The sequence below is a fragment of the Cibotium barometz genome, chromosome 42, assembly GCF_041138505.1.
Source record: "Cibotium barometz isolate CiBa-2024 chromosome 42, ASM4113850v1, whole genome shotgun sequence".
NCBI lineage: Eukaryota > Viridiplantae > Streptophyta > Polypodiopsida > Cyatheales > Cibotiaceae > Cibotium > Cibotium barometz.
The window spans coordinates 43057228-43080373 of NC_141087.1; positions in this window are offsets into that span (position 1 = coordinate 43057228).

Genomic DNA, 23146 nt, shown 5'->3' on the forward strand with positions numbered 1-23146 from the left:
AGGCTCCTACATACTCAAATAAGACTGTGTTAGATCCTGTGAGTGTTAATGGGAGTATCTGGTAGAACCTTTGAATGAAATTAATGAGGCATTAGAGGGTGGACAATATGTAGAGGATAACTCTACTTTGGAAAAAGTACAGAGAATGGCAAGAATAAGACGTAGAGGATAACTCTACTTTGGAAAAAGTGATACTACAAAAAAAGGCACACAATTGCTCAGCAAATCGAGTAACTCTGAAAAAGAAAGCAAAGTGCACATCGGGTTGAGGTATATCACCCAAATCTAAGCCCTGTCCACCGATGAAAATTGTCGAAGCTCATGCATGTGAGAAAGAAGAGATGAGAGAAGAGACAATGTACTCAAGAACTCATCAATGAACCACTAGCCAACTTGATTAGAAATGAACTAGAATGCCTCATATATATAGGCACAAGATGAACGGATCTCTAGAAAAGTTCCTTCACCCTTTCCTCCACCCAAAAATGTGTAAATAGGAAAAAAATGGAAATGAATGCTATAAATCCCAAAAATGCCTAGAGGCTAAAGAGTGTGCCACTAGCGTGACACCATCTGGAGATGACACCTATCCACCAACACCTCCTCTTCAGGTCCAGATGGGAGGACCAACACCAACGCGCTGAAGAAGATAATCCAAGGTAGGTCAAGGAAGAGGCTTAGTAAACAAATCAGCAACATTATCTTTGGTAGGACAATACTCAAGCTGAATGCGACCTTTAGAAATCCAATCATGAACAAAATGAAAATGAACATCAATGTGTTTGGATCATCCTCGAATAACTGGATTTTTGGCTAAAGCAATAGCACTCTATGAATCTGAGTGGATGAGTGTCAGAGTAGATGAACATCCAAGGTGATTCAGAATTTGCTGAAGCCAAAGTGCTTCAAAAGTGGCATCAAGGTATGACTTGTACTCTGCTTCTGTCGATGAAGAAGAAGTAATTCGCTGCTTTTGACATTTCCAAGAAACAAGTCCTTTACCAAGCATAAAACAATAGCCTGACATGGAACGCCTAGTATCAATACACCCTGCCCAATCAGAATCTGAGTAACCAATAAGTGTATCTCCACTTGCATAAGAAATTCCATACTCAAGAGTTCCATGAAGATATCGAAGAACCCTCAAAGCTGCCTGCCAATGAGATCGACGAGGCTGTGAAAAGAATTGACTGAGAATACTCATAGCATAGGAGAGATCTGGCCAAGTGTTAACCAAATAAAGTAGAGAACCAATAAGTTGGTGATACTCTATAGAATCAACCTCAGGGGAATCATCATCTTTTTATAATTTTGAATTAGGATCCATGGGACAAGTAAGTGATGCACAATCATGCATGCCACATTTCTCAAGCAACCTTAAAGTATACTTCTTTTGACAAAGAAAGACGCCAGAAGCAAATTGCCACACTTCTAAACCAAGAAAATAGTGGAGTAGACCAAGATCAGTCATGGCAAATGATGTTGTGAGTTGAGTTTGGACCCATTTGAGTAGGTCCACATTAGAGCCAGTGAGTGTCAAATCATCCACATAAAGCACAAGAATGCATATATCATCATCCACAATAAGCACATAAAGATTAGGATCTGCATGAGTCCTCTCAAAATGTAGAGAAAGGAGAAAACTGTCAATCTTTGCTAAGGAAGAATAGCATCTCCAGTGTGTACTGCAAGCAAAACGATAGGTGGTTTGTGTTCTTTCTTTTTCTTTTTCTTTTTTGAAAGCAAAAGTACTGTCAAACAATAACAAAACAAGCAATGTTACTGAATAAGACATGGCAATAAACGTCCAATTAGCTAGAGGAAGGAAACATTGAAGCAGTGTAGAGATTGAATAGGTTAGTTCAAGCCTTAATAATTACTACTTGCAGCTAACTAAAGTAAAGAATGTTTTATGCCAAATGTATTGTTCTTTTCCTAGAAGGCATAAGACAACAGTTAATCGAGGGACTATCCGAAGTAGTATACTGAGCCTATGCTAAGTCAAAGATGTCGGTTCAACACTAATAAATCTAACATAATTATGTAGTGGCAGACTCTTGATATTGCTTAGTGTTTTGGTTTAATATTTTAAGCACAATGGCGACCATCCTGGATTACACAAGCATTTCTCTTGGTGTCTTTCTGTCCTTTCTTTTGTTTTTCTTTTTTTCTTTTTTTTTCGACAGGGCTCTCTTCAAGAGTATGTTTGCGCACCCGCGGTATGGCTATTCCCTACTAGACAAGGCATTGGTCTGGGAAAGGTATAGACCTCCCTCGCCTACCATGAATAACAAGGCAATAGGCCACAGACATATACACTTTTCTTTTATTTTTGTCATGCCAATTTTTGCTATGGAAGGTTTATTAGATTGTCCCTAAGCAATGTCCTAGTAAGGGCAAGGTATCCACTGACAGTCCTATGATTAATTTAGTCTCTTTGTCCTAGGTCTGAAACTCTACCGTTAGCATTAAACACTAATTACTTTGTATTGCTAAACGGGTAAAAACAATTAAGGTCAAACTTACACTATCAAGTCTAAAACCACTAAAATGCTATCCCTACTCTAGACCAAAGGAGATGCATATTGCCATGCTTAGTAAAGTGAAATTTATAAACAATCAAGCAACAAGAAAAATACAGAAAACATTAGAGATTGGCATGAGTTCACCTGTTTCTGTTAAAGTGCTGGTTGGTGAAGAATTGTTTGCACTTGATTGTATGACTGTCAGTTGCGGTACTGAAGCGGAAGATGTAGTTTGGTGCTTGTATTTGTTTTATTCCGATAAAACAAACTAAAGGGAAAGAAAATTAAAAAGACAAAAAATAAGAAACATTGGTGCTATACACCGGATTTGGCCGAGGGAAAAAAACCAATGAGAAAAAAGTGCCCTGGCTTCTAGTTCTTATTAAGAGAGTACAAGCGCTAGTTTTGCACTGGGGGTAGATGTATGTGTGCATTCTCAGGTGGGTGGACATCAATAGCTTCAGGATGTAAAGATAACCCAGAACGTAATCCTACCCATGGAGAAGATGGCAAGGGAAGAAGTGCATCTTCACTAACATATGGTATGGGAACAGTAGGAAGGCTAAAGAGGCACCTATGGTTTTGAAACCGTTCTAAAGACTCACTCACATTGAGCCAAAACTGACACGTAGATTCGTGGGGAAGAAGAACCTGCAAAATGGGAGGGGTTAGCAAACAAAGGGTGTCCTCGCACCATGTTTGAGCACTTTTCTCTTCCGGGAGTCTTTGTTGGTTGGGTCCACGTTGCGGTATCATAATTGCCTAGAGATTATGTCGTTGGGGTGTGACCCCCATGATCTGCTACATCATACCAGTGCCATAGCGACGGAAATATGTGCGACACTGCCAACATATATGGGAAGCATTCCCCAATACCATACGAGCACAGTCGCGGCAGTGTGGAAACGGATGATGTTGCTGGTAGTATAATGCCACAAATTGTCTTCCACAGCAATCCTCACCTACTGGGGCATAAAAATATCGGGAGTGCGTCTGAAAAGGTGCAATGCTATAGGCCCCTTGATGGTCAGGGTGAGTGCTATCTAGGTCCAAAGATGGACTGCATGTGTCCAGCCAAGTCTCCATTTGGTTATTCTGCAGCACAACACATAAGAAAGTGTTCAGATTTTTTACTTAATTCAAGTTGAACAAAGAATGCTAGTATGTACAGACATGATGAAAGTAGAGCTAATAGATTCGATAGATGAATTGCCAAAAAGTAGCTTTTGTAGCATGATAGCTCTTTCAAGAATGAGTTTGCTTTTAGATGTAACATTATGCAAATTGTTTGTGGGGTGTTGAGGTATGGCATAGGTTCCTTTTTGTTGGACTCTTTTTGGTACCCATTTCAGAGTATGTGCAAGAGATTGAAGTTTAGTCGATGGTGAGATTTTAGCGATAGGCATAGGAAATGCATTGGGACAAATAGGAGGAGGTGTAAATGGAGATGGTTGAACACTTCTGAGCTTTGGCAACCATATGGTAGCTGTGTTCTTGCCATCCCATTGGGCTTTCAAAATTTTCTTGGGGCTTCAGAGTGCCCAACTCTAACACCTATGCCTGTAGACTTATGGCTGGTAATGTAATTTGATTAGGGAAAGAGTAGAATACTGACGACATTCCAAATAGTTAGAGTTGTAGGAAGAATGCTCTTTCCTTGATAGTCAGGGAGTCTACTTGTGTAGGAGCCTGATTGAAAGTTGTCGGCTTTGTAAGACAAACTTTGACATTGCTTGTGTTTTGAGGAATAGACTCTGAACTTGATTCGGTTGCAATATCCTCCTTCTGATGTGTTGCCTCTGAGATAGAAGTGAGTAAAGGTACCCACTTGCCTTTTTCTTCCCATGTCAGTTTGGAGTATCTCTTCCTGTTCAAGACCTTCTGAGATGATGTCCGATTGATGCTTCAGCTTGTGTTTCCACCTAGACTCTTTCAGACTTGGTAAGGCATGGTTTCCAGTGTTGATTTGGTTTCTGTAAGTGAGGTGGTATTGACCGCTTTTGTTCTTGAGTAGATTCAGTAACATAATTATGTTTTGCTGCAGTAGTCCTTGCATTCTTCTTTGGTAGCCACAAGGTAGTAGCACCCTCGTAGTAGCCTTGTGCTTGCAGAACCTTCTTTGGGATCCACCGTTGTTGAGTGGTCTTGTTGGAGGTGAAACTGTTGGCTCTGGTGAACCTCCTCTTTGGCTTTGTATTCCTTGGATGTTCCTTGGTAGCATTGGGTCTTGGTTTGCGAGCTGCTTTAGGTAACTAGATTTAAGTTCTAAGTGCCTCCCCCTTCCGTAGCCTTGTGCATATAAGAGAGATGTTGGCACATGCCATCCTTGAGTACTGTCATTGTCATTATTCACCCAAATCATTGGATCTTTTGAGGTTGTCTCTATCAGCACTTGATCCTGTAAGGTGAGTAAAATTTACCAACAAGGTGTATTGTCGTGAGTTCCAGTCCATACCGCATCTGGTGGTTCTAATCCATGATCTGCCTGAAACAACATCCACCACTGCTTGGCTCTTGTCAGCAACATAAAAAGTCATGTGCATAGATTGATCCTGAATGGACATATTAATACAGCACTTGCCTAGGGCTGGGGTTTCATCACCAGAGAAACTCTGGAAGTTCAATGATGCATTGGTGAGCAAAGGTTGGCCTAATGATGTCCACGCTTCATAAGACAAAACATTGCACTCGGCTCCCGAATCTATAAGTGCAGACGCTGCAAAGATTGCTCTTTGAGTAGGGATCCTTACTTCAATATGAAAGGGATCTACAAAGTCTTCATCATCATTCAAGTGGATGGCCATGATAGCTGCCTTGCGGCGCTCTCGTGCTAGTGCTACTCTAGCCTGAGCTTCTTCTTTTGCTTGACTTTCTAACAAAGCTTGAGCTTTTTTACGTGTCTAGCTAGCATGTATGCGTATCAGCATATCATCTGTTAGAGGTTCTTCATAGCGCTTCAAGCGGCTACCATTGATGAAGTTAGTCATTGGCTCTCCATCTAAGGTTTCCAACCTTACTGCACCACTCGTACTAAGCTCGTCGATCACAAATGGACCAAGTCCTCGCATTTTCAGCTTGCGTTTTTGTTTCTTCAATGTATAAAGCAACACTAGATCACCTCTCCTGAAGCGACCTTTCTTCACATGCGTATCATGCCAATGCTTTTGGCGTCGTTTTTTAGCATACATGACAATGACTGCCAATAGCCTATCTTCATCTAGCCTCTCCAATTCATCGATCCATGTAGAGAATTCATGATCCGTCCACTCAAGTTGTTTTGCAACTCGAAGTGTAGGTACAATAAATTCTATCGGAAGGATAGCGTCCAATCCCAAAACTAGATTGAAAGGTGTCGTGCCGATGGACGTTTTGTAAGCAATTCGATAAGCCCACAAAATTGAGTGAAGTTTCTGTTCCCAATCTGTTCTATGTCCCTCAACAATCTTTGTAAGCGCAGTGCAAAGAGTCTTGTTTGTGCTCTCAGCTTGACCATTTTCTTGCAGGTGATAAGGCGCTGACCTCTTATGGATGACCATAAAGTCTTCCAAAAGAAGGGCAATGACTTCATTGACAAAATGCACACCTTGGTCACTCACAATCTCAATAGGTAAACCGTAGCGTGTAAACACATGTTCGTATAAAAACTTTGCAGTGGTCCTAGCATCGTTTTTTATTGTGGCTTTTGCTTCTACCCACTTTGTAAGATAATCTGTGGCTACAATGATATACTCAACATGTGTATGGCGTGCTGGTGGTTTAATCGATCCCACAAAATCAATTCCCCATTTTGCAAAGGCTCTAACCCCCATAATTGGTCTCATTGGCATGTCCTCATACTTGGTAGGAGGTTTGGCTCTTTGACATTGATCACATCGTTTGACATACTCTGTTGCATCATGAAAAAGCGTACGCCACCATAGTCCTGACCATAGTATAAGTTTGGCAGTTGTTTCTCCATAGAAATGTCCACCCCCAACTCCTGAATGTGCATGAGTCAATACGCTAAGGTAGTCACTCTCACAATTACAAGTCCGTAGGTTTCCATCTTTGCCCCTTTTGTACAGCTGGCCTTCAATAATCTGAAAACTCGCTGCTTCTACCTCTATGGCTCTCTTTCTATGCCTAGGCATCTTATTGTCCGTATGACCTTGCGTCAAATACTTCACACTGTATGAACTCCAATTGGGTGTTGTTGAAATATAAAACAGAGTCACATGAGGAATGGGTTTCCTTTGTTGACAAGTTTTACAATTCCGTATGTACTCTTCTGTATCAGCATGAAGTGTTGGCCACCAATAGCCTTCCTACAAAACTCTTTTAACTGTATCCTTTCCAGAGACATGTCTGCCTCCTAAAGCTCACGTGGACATATGAGATAATCTCATCATATTGATCAGGGTCAGGGCATAGACAGAGTATTCCATCTTTTCCCAATTTATACAATCGTCCAAAAAGAAGCTTATAAGGAGCACATTGCTCTAAGGTCATTATCTTTTCATTGGTGGGACTAATGGAGTTAACAAATCCTGTCGTTAAGACTTGAATGATGGGTTCTACCCATCTTGGTGCTGTCTCAACCAAGAATAGAGTAGCATCAGGAATATCATCATCTACACCAATGGGTGCTTCTCCTGAAGTTATCCTAGAAAGATGATCAGCTTGCTGATGCATTTTTCCCTTCTTTACCGGCCGCTACTTCAAATTCAAACTCAAGTAGAATAACAAACCAACGTACAATCCTTCCGGTTGCACATGGCTTGTTCACAAGGTAAAGCAAAGCTTGATGATCTACGAAGAATGTAAATTTGTTGGCCAAAAGGTAATGCCGAAACTTCTTCACAGCATAGATCATAGCTAAGCCTTCTCTGTGTAATTCTTTTCAGCACTATTCAACTGGCGGCTAGCATATGAGACTGGAAAGTCCATTTTGTTCTCGCCTGGTTGAGCTAAAATACAGCCAATTGCAAAAGCCGAAGCATCTATATGTACTTGGAGTAAATTATCCCAATCCGGCGACCTAAGAATAGGTGCCGTCACTAATGCTTTCTTTAGCTTTTCAAAGGCTCCTTCACAATCCTCTGTCCATTCAAATACAACAAGGAGTGCATACAATGGCCGTGCTATTTCAAAGTACATGTAGATAAATCTACGATAGTAGTCACAATGACCCATGAAAACTTGTACCCCTTTTGCATTGTAAGGTCTAGGTAGCTCAACAATAACAGCTATCTTCTCCGCATCCGCCGTGGATATACCATTCCTAGACACAATGTGGCCTAGAATCTTCCCTTGCCTAACCATAAACTTGCATTTATCAGGGTTAAGGCATATGCGATACACTCTGCATTTCTCAAAGATTTTTTTGAGATGCTCTATGTGTTCTTCTCTGTCGATGGAATGCACACACAAGTCATCCATGAATATTTCAAGAAATAATCGCAGGTATTCTTTGAACGCATGACTCATCAGCCTCTGAAAGGTGGCTGGAGCATTAGTCAAATCAAAAGGCATGACTCTATATGCAAACACTCCCCATTCTGTAGCAAATGCGGTTTTGTGTTGATCCTTGGGATCAATAGATACCTGGTTGTAGCTCAAAAATCCATCAAGAAAACTGTATGCCTTCTTACCAGCTACCCTCTCCAATCAGTGAGTGGAAGCGGATAGTGGTCTCGGACAGTAGCAGCATTTACTTTCTTTAGATTGACACATACTCATAGTTTTCCATTCTTCTTAGGTACTACCACAATCGGTGAAACCCATTCTGTATGTTCAATCTCATAAATAAATTCAGCCGCTAATAGCTTGTCAATCTCTTCTTTGTTGAGATATTCAAGCTCGATGTCAGTGTGAGCCAGCTATGCTATGTGCTGGCAGATTAGGTAGGAACATGTGTGAGACATAAATGACCGCGTGTCCAGCTGGTCATAGTGTGTGGACATTAGCTAGGGTTAGTAGAGTGTGGACATAACTCATTGTGTGTTGTGTGGATTATGGATTAGTGCATTATGCTTTGTGTGAGAGTGGACATGGCTTCCCTCTATGGTTAGGGTTTGGAATATACATTAGGGTTTGCTCCTGTGTGTGTGTCTCCTCCTCCTCTACCGTTCTTTCAACATGGTATCAGAGCCTTGTGCTGTTTATTAGGGTTTATGAGTGAGTGAGTGAAGAGGGAGAAGAAGAAGCTGTGAAGCTGCCATTGGAGCTGTGAAGCTTGGAGCACACCAAATACTATCAGATCTGAGAGCTTGGCCTACCGGGTAAGGTCCTCTAAACATCCTTGAGCGGATTGCAGGTGAAACAGGCAAAAGCAAAGCATTTTAGAGCAAATCAAAGCAAAGCAAAATTCTGGTTTTTGAAGCTTTCCATTAAAGCTTGGGGAACATTGATGTATGGTGAAAATACAAGTGATTCTGGCAAAAGACATATGCATTTGTCAAAGAGGGATGTATTAGCAACCCATGTGCAAGCCTTGAACAAATTTTGGAGCAATTTGGATGCATTTAATTGAGTGGAAAACTCTGGTTTTTGACCTCTCACAAAACAGTGAAAAAGAAGCCAAAAATTGATCGATTTGGAGCATGTATTTGACAAAAATCCAAGCATTGATGGGTTACACACATGCCTAGGTGTGTTGGGCACCTATAGGTATCTTCAATTAGCATCTTAAAGCTTCCCAAAGGGCCCTACAGCAGGCGGCGCAGCCCATACAGAGGAAACAGGGTAGAAAACTGGTTTTTTCACTACGAGGAGGTCGATTTCTTACTTGGTGCTTGATATCTTCCACAATATCTTTAGCAATTGGATGCTTTACATCTTGGAGAAGAGGGCTATGTGATTTGTTTGACCAATGATGCTTAATTGAGCTGGGAATGAGCTGATTAAAACAGGCTGTCCACTGGTTGCAGAGAAACAGAGCATTTTAATCGAGCAATTAATCTTTGGTGTTTTACAATTGGACAAATTCCTCTTACATGGAGTTGATGGACACTATTGCTAAGCCAATGAATGCCTGGTTGCTCAATTTGGTGAAATATTGAAGGAATTAGAGCCAAATCATTACTGGTTTTTCTGGTTTTTCTGGTTTTTTTCAAAAACAGAGAAAGGGGTTTTCAAAAATTGATAATTACACATGTCAAATGGAGTTGATACTCAACATTGAGGTTCATTAGGTGTCAATGCAAGTTGCCTATACTTGATTGCACCATTACATTTCGATCTGGAGCCTTGGAAGGCGTGTCAATACAGGGTATCCCGCACTGAGTGAGACAGTTCGTCTTGGATGATTACAGGTTGATTTTCTACATCAAATTTGGAGTTTGTTGGCTATCTTGGAGTATCTGGAACATTAATTGGAGTGTGGTTGAGCTGAGGAAGTCTCATTTACAGATTTGAAGTGTGCGGAAGGTGTATGCATTGAGCGAACATGTCGGACAATCCAGTTCAGATTGTTGGTGAAAAGCTGGATAGGAAGAACTTCCAGGCATGGAAGTACAGGATAAAGAGTTTCTTGAAAGGGAAAGGATTTTGGAATCTCATTACAGGTGCTGAGCCTGAGCCTGAGCTACCTCGGCAACCTACACAGCAGCAGCTTATTGCTCATAAGCAGTGGTCAGAGAGAGCATTCAAAGTGCTGCATTATTTGTCTATATGCATTTCTGATGCTATGCTCATACACATTCAGGATGCTGAGAATCCCAAAGATGCATGGGATACTTTGGTCAAGATGTTTGATACAGATACGAGTGCTCGCAAGTCTCAATTGCGACAGCAGATACACAATGTGAAAAGGAATAAAAGGAGCATACATGATTATGTGCAAGAAATCAAGAAGTTTGCAGATGCATTGGCCACAATAAATGCCCCCATGCCTGATGATGATTTGGTGGATATTACCTTGCGTGGTCTTGGCAAGGAATACAAATCATTTGATACATCTATCTCAGTGAGGAGTACAGGTTTACCCGACTTCGATGAGTTGGTTTCCCTCTTGTTGGTTGAGGAAATCAAGCTCAGTGATTCATTTCTGGATGCATCTACTAGCCATGATGATGGCAGAAATCAGGCATTTTACTCGCAGAGAGGTTTTAGAGGCAGGGGGAGATTTGCATCACGTGGACGTGGTGGTAATGGTCGTGGATGGCAGGATAGACCTCCACAACAGAATTTTCAGCCTTCATATGGTGCTCGAGGTGGTCGTGGATATGCACCACAAAGAGGCAGAGGTACCCCCCGTGGAAGAGGACGTTGGCAAGGCCAACAAAATTCTATGCAAGATGTTGAATGCCATTATTGTGGCAAATATGGTCATATGGCGAGAGATTGCTTTCGCAAACAGAATGATTTGAGAGGGGGAAGAGCACAACGTGGTGGTCATTATGGTGGAAACTATGCACAACATGGTGGCAACTATGCATCAAGTAGCAATGATGGAACTGCAAATCATTTGTTTGCCATGAAGCATGTTGTGGGTTCTATGACAACAAATGCTGAGAATGATGATACATGGTACATGGACTCAGGAGCATCAAACCATATGACATGCCATGGTGAATGGTTTGAGCACATGAAGCCAATGGATGTCAAAGGCTATGTGGAAACAGGTGATGATACCCAGCATGTCATTACACATGTTGGAAGTGTACCATTGGTCATGCATAATGGTCAGACAAAGTGTATGTCAGATGTGCTGTATGTGCCTTCGATCACTAAAAGCTTGGCCTCAGTTGGTCAAATGGTAGAACAGGGATTACAGGTTCGCTTCAATGAGCATGGATGCTTCGTTGAAGATTTTAAACATGGATGTAGAGTGATTGCTAAAGGCAAGAAAGAAGGAAGACTGTTTAAGCTGGATGCTGGAATTCCTGAGCTAAAATCAGCCATGTTCTCAAAGAGCAGGAATGTGGTACAGGATATTGATATGTGGCACAAGAGGATTGGCCATGTAAATATACAGAGATTAAAGAACATGCAAACAAGAGGCATTGTCAATGGATTGCCTAGGTTCAAATATGATGGACATATGCATGTTTGTGAAGCCTGTCAGTTTGGGAAGCAGGCAAGATTGAGATTTACTAGAGAAGGAAATATGAGTAACAGGCCACTTGAGATCGTGCACAGTGATGTATGGGGTCCTGCACAAAACCCATCTATCAAAGGCAGTTTATACTATGTTACATTCATTGATGACTTTAGCAGGATGACATGGATATACTTTCTCAGGGAGAAGAGTGAAGTATTGGAAAAATTCATGGATTTCAAAGCTTTTGCAGAAAAGCAGTATGGCTGTTGGATTAAATGTCTGAGGACAGATGGAGGTGGTGAATACACCTCAAAAGCTTTTGAACATTTCTTGAGGAAGCATGGGATAAGGAGACAATTGACATGCAGGTATACACCTCAGCAGAATGGTGTGGCTGAGAGAAAGAATAGAGTTATATGTGAAGTGGCAAGGGCAATGCTTAATGAAAAGAGCATGCCAGATTACTATTGGGCAGAAGCATGTGCTACTGCAGTATACATATTGAACAAAACACCTACAGCAGCCATTCATGGAAGCACGCCATAGATGCGGCTCACAGGTTACAGGCCAGACATTGGACATCTTAAAGTTTTTGGATGCATAGCTTATGTGCATGTGCCTGATGAAAGAAGAAGGAAGTTGGATCCTAAAGCAGAGAAATGTATATTTGTGGGATATGCACAGGATCGAAAAGCCTACAAGTGTTATAATCCACAAACTAGACAAGTGGTCATCTCACGTGATGTGGTGTTTGATGAGCTTGCTAGTTGGTATAAGGCAAAAGATGAAGGTGTTATCGAGTCACTGGAAGCAGATGTGCCTGTGAACTTGTCATCACAAGCAAGTTCTAGCTCTACTACTATGTCTGGGCCAGCAGCAGAAGCTGAGAGTAGCAGTGTACGTCCATGGTCAGGACGTTTGAGGCATGAGAGTGTAAGCACTGGGAGTAGTGCTATGGATAAAGGCAAAAAGAAAGTCGAAGGAATTGGAATCACAGGATATGAGTCATCCAGTTCTGAAAGTTTGGATGAGGAGCTTGGCATACCTGTTTTACGCACACCTGGTGCGAGGCAGGACAGATATGTGCCACCACATGCTAGAGTCACAGGTGTACAGAGTGACCCGCATGCATTGCAAAGATCCCAGAGGGTCAGATATCCTGTTGACAGGTTGACATACAGAGATTTTGCTATGCACTATGCATACATGACATCTATGGTGAAGCATGTGGAACCTACATGCTATACAGAGGCTATTGGAGAGCATGTATGGGAAAAAGCAATGGATGTGGAGATGGACGCATTGGTCCATAATGATACATGGGATTTGGTTGCCCTACCAAAGGACAAGAATGTTATTGGATGTAAATGGGTCTACAAAGTGAAGTGCAAATCTAATGGTTCTATTGAAAGACATAAAGCAAGATTGGTAGCAAAGGGTTATGCACAGACCCAAGGATTGGATTATGATGAGACGTTTAGCCCAGTGGCTAAGATGGACACAGTGAGAGCAGTCATTGCTATGGCTGCAGCTAATGGCTGGGAAATGCATCAGATGGATGTTAAGAATGCATTTCTGAATGGAGATCTACAAGAGGAAGTATACATGGCACAGCCAGAAGGGTATGTACACCCTAGATATCCCACTCACGTATGCAGGTTAAAAAAGGCATTGTATGGTCTAAAGCAAGCACCTCGTGCTTGGAGTGATAAGATGAGCAGATATCTTATCTCACTTGGTTTTCAGACTTCTACAGCAGACTCTTCACTGTATGTGAAGAAGACACAGCATGGGATTGTGTTACTAGTCATCTATGTGGATGACTTGATTATTACAGGTGATCATGGTGCAGATGTGATGCATGTCAAGAAAGCCTTGAGTGGGCAATTTGACATGAAAGATCTTGGTGAGTTGAGATACTTCCTTGGCATTGAAGTGGTGAAAGATCATGCAGGTACTTGGTTAGTACAGCGCCAATATGCATTGGATATGTTGGCAAAGTATGGCATGACAGGGTGTAAACCTATGAGTACACCATTGGAGCAAAATGTGAAGTTGCGGGCTGATTATGGCGAGGAATTGGATGATCCTTCCATGTACAGGAAGATGGTTGGTAGTCTCATATATATGACTATCACACGCCCGGATTTGAGTTATGCAGTGGGGCTGGTCAGCCAGTTTATGCAGAGCCCCAAGAAACCACATTTGGATGCAGTGAGACGCATCATGAGATATGTGAAGACCACAGCACATTATGGTCTATTTTATGAGAGTGGTAAAAGCTTGGACATACATGGCTACACAGATGCTGATTGGGCAGGTAGCGCATATGACAGGAGGTCTACTAGTGGATATGCTTTTACACTTGGCAGTGCTGTGGTGAGTTGGAGTAGCAAAAAGCAACCTACAGTTGCTTTATCCAGTACAGAGGCTGAGTAGAGAGGTGCAGCCATTGCTACTTGTGAGGCTATATGGTTAAAGAGTCTCTTGGCAGATTTATGTGAGCCTCTTGATGGCAAAGTTGTCATACATTGTGACAACATGAGCAGTATGCAGTTGGCAAAGAATCCAGTATTTCATGCGAGGACCAAACACATAGAGGTCCATTATCACTTTGACTGAGAAAAGGTGCTGGATGGTACAGTTGATCTTCACTATGTGAAGACTGATGAGCAGGTGGCTGATATCTTCACGAAGCCACTTAGCAGGGAGAAGTTTGAGTACTTCCGGACTATGTTGGGAGTACATGGGATGAGCTTGAGGGGGAGTGTTGAGAGTGTTGATATCCCAAGCTCATCTACATCTTCATCGGCAGTACATCATGAGCTTGAGAGGGGCTGTTGAGATATTCAAGCTCGATGTCAGTGTGAGCCAGCTATGCTATGTGCTGGCAGATTAGGTAGGAACATGTGTGAGACATAAATGATCGCGTGTCCAGCTGGTCATAGTGTGTGGACATTAGCTAGGGTTAGTAGAGTGTGGACATAACTCATTGTGTGTTGTGTGGATTATGGATTAGTGCATTATGCTTTGTGTGAGAGTGGACATGGCTTCCCTCTATGGTTAGGGTTTGGAATATACATTAGGGTTTGCTCCTGTGTGTGTGTCTCCTCCTCCTCTACCGTTCTTTCAACATTCTTTGATCTTTTTGGCAAAATTATCGTTATACGTGTATGGACACTGCTTGGACGGCTTGGCATCCTCTCGCATGGGAATTGTATGCTGGCGGATCTTTGGATCTACCCCCTTAAGTTCTTTGTAACTCCAAGCAAATATATCTCGATACTCTCTCAAGGTAGAGATTAGCAATTCTTCCTCCGCTTGGGTTAATTCTATGTGGCAATCCACACGTTACGTGGCTCTTCACTTGGTTCTGCCAAGTCTATTTTCTTGGCGTCCTCAGGGCCATCATAGGAAACTCCTGGTTCCTCAGGTTTCCTAGGTTGTTGCAAGACTATTTTTCGATCTTGTATGGTGAATTTCTTGAAGTTTGAGGGGATATTTGTGGTATCCTCTTCTTCCTCCGAGTCATCACTCATAGAAGACCATGCTGCTTTTAGCATTCTCTTCCGTTCTTGCACTAGAGCTTTACGCTCCACTCTCGTCATGGTGCTTTGTTCAGTCTTGAGACTGAATGCACTGAAGCCTTAGATTTTAGCTTCAGTTTCCGTTTCTTCTTCTTCTTTGGGTTGTCACTCTCCTTCTCATTTAGCTTTTGCACTAATTGGAAGCCGTATCTCCATTTCATCTCGTCTTTGATGCAATCATCAGCTCCCAAGTAGTGTAAGTACTCATTCTTCCCTACAAAGTTTGGAAGTGGAATAAAGTCCTCTTTATCCACATCTTCTCTTTCTTTTTGTTGTTGTTGTCTCTTTTCCTTGACTTCTTGTTTTTTACGAAAGTTTGGAAGTGGAATAAAGTCCTCTTTATCCACATCTTCTCTTTCTTTTTGTTGTTGTTGTCTCTTTTCCTTGACTTCCTGTTTGCGAAACTTCTCGTGACTCTTGCAAAACTTACGTTTCGATTTGTCACTAGGAATACTTAGCAAGACCTCTCTGCCCTTTAACAACAATCTTATCTTCTCTAACTCTGATTAAGGGACTATGGCATTGTCTCATCAGAATCATTCTCATCAGAGGATTCTAAGCATCTATCCTCATCTCCTTCGTCAGCTGAGCTGTACTCAAGAGGGGATACTTCCTCTATAGATACCATATCTCCTAGCAATAATGATTTGTTTGCTTCATACCTAGGGGCTTCTTGAGGTTCCTCTACATAGATCGGTCTTAGCATTCTTACGGGAATAATGTCATACCCATCTGGATCACAGAACTGTGTTTGCCTTGGCAATGCACAAGTGTCTATGGTAGGGATATACGCCTCATCCGCCATACTTCTGTCTATGGTAACATTTCCAGGTTGCAAGTCTTGACAAGATGCTCCACAGATCCATAGATCAGCTCTTCCTTCAGACATAGTTGCTCCCGATGCTTCTGAAGAAGCGGAGTCAAACTCATCCACAGGAGAGTGCGTCACATCTCGATAAGCATGGTTTTTCAGATTCACCCTTGTGGTTACATTCTCATGTTTGAGGTACAAGTAATTGTAACCCCAGTCTTGAATCATTTTGAATTGGTGCATGAATGGCCTTCCTAGGATCACTTCGTAATTTGTGTTCTTGCCAAAGTCTACAATAGCAAAGGTATGTTCGTACTCAATGCCACATGACTTGAATATAACGTTCTCAAGCAATCCTATGGGACTCTCTAGATTTTCGTCTGCCAATTGTAAACTCATCCTTGTACTTCTAATTGCAGGTTTTCCCCACATTTTCCATACAGTTTTTGTTGCTATACTCACCCCTGCTCCGCTATCTAGAATAGCTATAGATTCAATCTTGTTGATCTCCACAGGAAGCATAGTATTTCCTTCATCGTCTTCACAATGCTTGCCAACTTTGTTCACAGGAACCGGAATTGTTTGCTTAAGCATTAGCTCAGAAGCCTTTGCCTTCAACAACTCCTTAACCTGGATGTTCTGGTTCCACAATCCTTGCTCAGTTAATTGTGTAGCCACTTCTCCCCACAATCTTGGCCTAAGCTTTAAGAACTCTGTGAGTGGAATGGTACACGTAACTGGTGCCGACATTGAAGCTTGCAAACTCCCTATGTCTCGTTCCTGATGAGGTTGTCGTCTCATTGATGGTACTCGCATGATTTGGCTATGTGCTTCGTACAGTCCTAAATATGAGGGCAGTGTCTTGCATGTGAGCTTGTTGCTCTGAGCTGAGACATCAGTCTGAGCATCATCTAGTAGAGATAAAGCATCTAATTCTTGAACCCTTTGATTCGAGAATTCTACTATAGAGAATGGTGGTGACTTGTTAGAAGATGCTAGATCCTCAACTTATTTTTGCACCACTTCCCACATCTCCCTTACTACTGCTTCCTCTATTTCAGGGATTTCATCTCCGAAATCCGCGGTAGTCAATGGTTTTGACTCGTTTGCATTGGTATGAGGTAAATCATCTCCTTCAGGCATTTCTGGGAAATGTAGAGATACAACTTCACTTCCCTTTTCCATGCTTGGCGTGGCTTTTGGTATTGTCTCTCTAAGTTAGGCTTCAGAGAAGCAGATCCTCTTGCGTACATAGGTGGTGGGCCATCTATTAGAGTCTGAGTATCCCTAATCAACTGCTTATGGATAGCCACGTTGATTGTCTCTTCACGTGGGTTGGGATATTCTTGCAACTTCTTAGGCAGCTCGGTCAGAGCTGTGATCCTACTATTATACGCTTGAAGCGCTGCATCTAAAGGCTCGTACACCTTGTCCACAAGGACTGATCCTCCTGAGCTTTCCTCAGACTCGGATACTTTTTCCTTTTGCTCATTTTGAGTTTTCTCTCCTATTTGTTTCGTTTTCAACATTCCTTCTAGCTCTTTTGGGATAGAGTTTCCACCATCAGAGCTCTTCTACTCCTTCGACTTCTTACTCCCCTTGCTGCGTGGTTTATGTCGAGTCGATTTCTTTCTCTCTTTTCCATCTTTGGATAGAGCCTTAATCTTAGAGGGTTTCTCAACAACCTCTTTGACATTCTTTTGCGCTTGGGCTCTAGTCACTACTCTTAGCGACACTAGTTCGTTCTCCTCCTCAGATGTCGTGGGTGATGGAATCACTTCAACATAGTTGAGGGACGCTTTAGCTTTTTGTGCTGCCGGATCCGCAGGCTTCAACAAGCAATCCTTTGGTGGATGGTCAATGCTACACCCTAGGCAAAACCTCTCTATAGGTGGAAATGTAGATGTTGTGCTTATGTTAGCTAAGAGGGGTCATTTCTTGTTTGGACATTCTCTCGCCCAATGTGGTCCACCACATTCGTAGCATGGTCCTGTTTGTTGCGTGGGGTATAGTCTCTTTGTAGGATATAGTCCTGGATAACCTTGAGTCTTGGTTGGCTGAGATCCTAAAAGCATCAAAGAGCTTGGGTCTCCATTAAAGTCATGAACTAGGCTTAGTCCGGTTGGGTTCTCAAAGAAGGGTTCGACAAGAGGATGCTCCACTTCGATGTAGTATAGTTGAGAGCTAACCATCTCCATACCTAATTCAGGATTCTCATATTCCACATATCTAAAGGAAGCTGTGGAGGAGGTTGAGCTCCTAGCACTGGCCGTGCTTGCTCTTGAGCAACTAAGGTTCTCTCATGGTTCACAACTTGCTGCCTAGGTGCAGAGTTGGCTGCTTGTTCCCTTTGTATCCTTGCAATGTGATTGCAGTCCGAAGTCACATGTGTGTAGTTCCATTTACAAAGCTGGCACCACTTCTTTGTTGGTTGATTACCAACCAATGGTGAGAAGGTTGGACACTACTCGGTTTTATGGCTACCTCCACATCCTCCACAGACGTAGGGGCCTGTAGGTACAGTATGCATGTATGATGGTTGGGGTCGGTAGGAAGGTCTGTAGTATTGCCCCATCTTTTTCAATACTATCTCGGCAATCTGATCTGGATTAACTAATGGCACACTAGAGTCAGAGCCCTTCCCAGAGCTACGTTTATCGTCCAGATGACTATCTTGGTTTCCCATGCTAGTCATGTCAAAGTTGTCATCGTAATCCATGGCATCCATGCAACACTCATTGAAGATGACATGCTTCTTTGCGTACAAGTGAGCGTGAAGCATCTTGTTTCGTAAGACTTCCAGGAAGATAGAAATTAATCTTCCTTGGCTTGGCTTCTCATCGTCCTATTTACGCAATCTCGCACAGATTCTTGATCTTTTTGCTTAAAAGCGTAAATTTGAGCTACCGCATTGTGCTTAATTCCCATTTTTGAAAATGCAGCTATAAAGCTCTTTTCCAGCCCATTGAAAGATTGCTTTACCTTAGGATCTAAAGTCTGAAACCATGATAAAGACTTACTCTCTAGCATCAAGCCAAATCCTTCGATTTGCGTATGCATATCCATGACTTGCTCTGCATGTATAGCTTGCTTAAAAGCTGCTATATGGTCATATGGGTCACCAGATCCGTCATACTTCGTTCCCCCATCTATCATGAACACGCTTAGTGAAACCTTCTAGATGCTCTACAGTTATTGTATGCGTGACTGGAAGCTCTAAGCTTGGGTGCTTAGTGGTTGCATAGTAGGTTTCTACCACACATCCCTATACACCTCTTTAATTGGGTCGTCTTGATAGATTTTAACTATACTGGAATTTCTTTTACTACATCCCATAGGTTTTTCTTGGTCTCTTTTTCTTTACCTGTTCTTTCTCTATCCTCCCCATTCATGTCAGAAAACAATTCTTCAAGTAAAGAAATGGGTGTACCTGGTCTGCGCGATGTTCCTGGCACATTTGGGTCCGATGGAAGCTCCCTCTTCTGCTTTGCTTGTGCGCTAGGTTTAAGTACACCCAAAGCATCCACTTGTTCAGGATTTCGTAGCGTACTCCATTTCTACCCATGTACATATCGTCTTGGTAGTTTACCCATGGTGTTGGTTCAAACGCAGAATGAATGTCTGCAATTTTAACAACAAACTGGCTCATTGGATCTTTGTAGATCTCACCGCCATGCAAGTTTGTATACAAGAAACGGAGTCTCATGTTGTCAATCAACTCCCCATCTGGGATTTCAAATGGATTAGCAGAATCTGCCATACCAATAGGTGTGGATAGTCTATTCATGCCAAATGACTCGTTTACGTCCATTGAAATATCACTCACGGTTCTTGAGAGGCTCTCTGTTTGAGACTTCGAAGATGTCTCGAGAATGCTCTCCAAGTTGCCAACAACCGATTGAGTGCTGCTCCCTTGAGTGGTTACCCTAGATGGTGCACTAATGTTACGTCCCCCTAGTATTGTTCCCGAGCGTAGATGCATATGCTATTTTTAGCACGTTGCAGTGTCTAGTTTTAGAATTTTTCTTTTAATTTCTTGGCAGTGACCAGACTTTGCCAGGATAGGTTTTAAACCCCCCCGAACAACACTGCACAAAAAAAATATTTCACTTCTTTCGGGTAAGTTTTTTTTTTAAAAAAAATCTCGACCTATTTTTAGTGTATTTTTTTGTATAGGGTTTTCAGCTCTGGGACCAAATTTTAGACCATGGGTGTCGTCCCACTCGTAGGAACGTGAAACTTAATATCCCAAAACCCCAGTGTTGAAAAAAAATTTCCACTCTTTTTTTTTATGAGATATAAAATTAGGTTTTTCGAAACGATTCACTAATTTTAAACACCGAAAAATGCCAACACTATCTAAATTAAAAAGGAAATGCCTAAAAGTAAGCACCCTACCTAACCACTAAATGCAACTAACATGAATATGTGTGCAAATGGAAACTAACATGAAAGTGCTACCTAACCTTGTTTTTTGCGCAGGTGCTAATTTTCGGCCTAGTCTTTTAATGCTGTCTTTTTTTTTAAAATAATTACACAAAAATACGAATTATGCTAATTATACTAATTATGCAGATTACACTGGCAGCCGAACTACCCCACACGATCTCCTCACTCATTGAGGAAGTGAGGCACAGGTAATACCCAACGTCATGAGCCTTTTTGCGATGGAGGCAATGAGAGCGATGGTTTCTCTTTATTGTTGCAGCTTAGCGTGTAGCCTCCTCGCAATAGCTTAGAGTCTAATTATCCTACTCCTAATGATGCTTAGAATGTAATGGCGGCCAAGGGTCCTCAACCAACCGTAGGTCGTATCCCCGGTAGTGCCGCCAATGGAAAGACCCTTATCTCCCTACGATGCAATACAGACGAGTAGAGGTAATGCCTAGCTCCAATGGGAATGCAAGCACTCCTTTCACGCTAGGGACTCAACCCGGTTAGGTGCACACCCATTCATTCACAAATACAAGCACGAGGAACACAATCATTATGCACACAAGCAAAGAGAAAGACCTCACTCCACTCCTATCTTCCTACAAGCACGCACACACTCAAGCATCAAGCTTCCATGAAAGCTTCAAATCAGCCCACATACACAAAAACGAAATGTTAAAAGCTTGCATAAGAGTAAAATGATTAGAGAAGAGGATGAGAAAGACTCATGACATTGATATTGATTCAATGAAGAGATTTATCTCATACAAAGATGTAGATGGGGTGAGAGAAGAGTCTTCACCTCTATGGAGAAGAGGGAGAGTAGCTCTCTCAAAGGAGCTCTTGCATGAACTTAGCCCAAAGTGTGTGTGAGCTCTCAAATGAGCCACTATTTATACTAAAACTCCTAAAACTCCCTAAACTCCCCATGTGGGATTATTCTCAAACCCACTCCCACACTCACCTACAACTTGGAACTCTCTACAAGAGCCCTAAATAAGAATGTCAAGTCTCTTGTTTTCCTGCTTCCATCTTTGTGTTGCATCCTTGCATTGATCACCACTCGTCACGCAGATGCTTATATAATGGTAATGTGACAACTTTGATGGAATCGAAGACGAGATGCTATGTTTTTGTAACTATGGATTATAGATTTATGTCAGTGGAGCACTCCTGTTAGATATCCGTAATGCCGCTACAGGCGTTACCACAAGAGGGGACGGCCTCTGGCTCACCACCCAGCCATAGAGGAAGAATGAGGATTGCCCCTCATCCCCCAGGCTATATAGTGTGTGGCCTGCCGTCCACACTAGCCTGGCTGCCCATGACTCTGCATGGGCATCCTCTCCCACTGAACCTCGGACATGGCGTTTGCCCCCGCCGTCGGTCTCACAGGCATTATAGCCTACGTGACATTACCCCCCCTTAAGAAGAGTTTTCGTCCTCGAAAACAAACTGGGGAAACCTTTTGGAAATTGCACTACGGCGTTCCCAGGTTGCCACCTCCTCATCCCTATCTGTCCATTTAACAAGTACCTCCTGGTACACTTTATGTCGGGTTTGTCTATCACGATACTGTAGAATCTTTTCAGGTTCATGTGGTATCTTTTGGTGGCTCTATCAAGTCCACCAAAATCTCTGGAGAAACTGTGTTCTCTAACCCGTGAACTGATTTCTTCAGTTTACTGACATGGAAGACAGGATGGACTTGAGAACTCTCTGGTAACTCAAGTTTATATACTACGTCCCCAATCTTCTTAAGGATTTTAAAAGGACCACAATATCTCAGAGAAAGTTTATCAGACTTTCCCGTTTTCATGGTTTCTGACTGCGCAGGAACCTTGAGGAATACAAAGTCACCTTCTGCAAAGGTCACCTTTCTTCGTCCTTTATCCGCATAAGTTTTAGCGCGATCCTGAGCGCTACGAATGCTCTCTCATGCAGCTCTGAGCATATCATTCATATCTTCAAGGAAATCCTTGACAGATTGAATCTTCTCCTTTTCTAGGCCTACAGCCATTGGAGATCTCGGCTGGAATCCATACATTAACATGAATGGTGTAAATCCAGTCGCGCTGAGTGTTTGGAGCTATTATAGGCAAACTCCAATAAGGGCAAGTACTCTTCCCAATTAGATTGCTTCTTACTAACATAAGAACGCAACATATCCTCTAGAATTTGGTTAACTCTTTCAGTTTGACCATCAGACTCTGGATGATCTGCCGTACTCATACTCATAGTATCCAACTTTTTGAAGATTTTCCTCCAAAAATGACTGTTGAACTTTCTATCTCTATCCGACACTATATCTGCGGGCAGGCCATATAGCTTGTAGAGATGTTCAATAAAGAGTTTTGCCAACTCTGGCGTTTTTACAGTTTTCTTCGTGGCAATAAACTTTGCCATTTTAGTTAACCTGTCCACTACCACCCACACCGAGTCATTCCCTAAACCGATAATGAAATCCATGGAAATGCTTTCCCATTTCCCTTGAGGAATCTCCAGCGGATGGAGTAGTCCTCCAACCTTAAGAGATTCATGTTTATTGACCTGGCACTTACTGCATTTCAGCACATAAGTCTGGATGTCCTTAAACAAACTAGGCCGATAAAACTGTTTTTTTACTAGGGCATAGGTCTTCTAAATCCCAGGATGACCCGCACTTGGACTATCATGACTTTCTTTAAGAATTTGGGCCCGAAAGTCACCAATAGTTGGTACACATACTCTACCCTTGTAAAGTAAGTACCCGTCATCAACGGAGTAA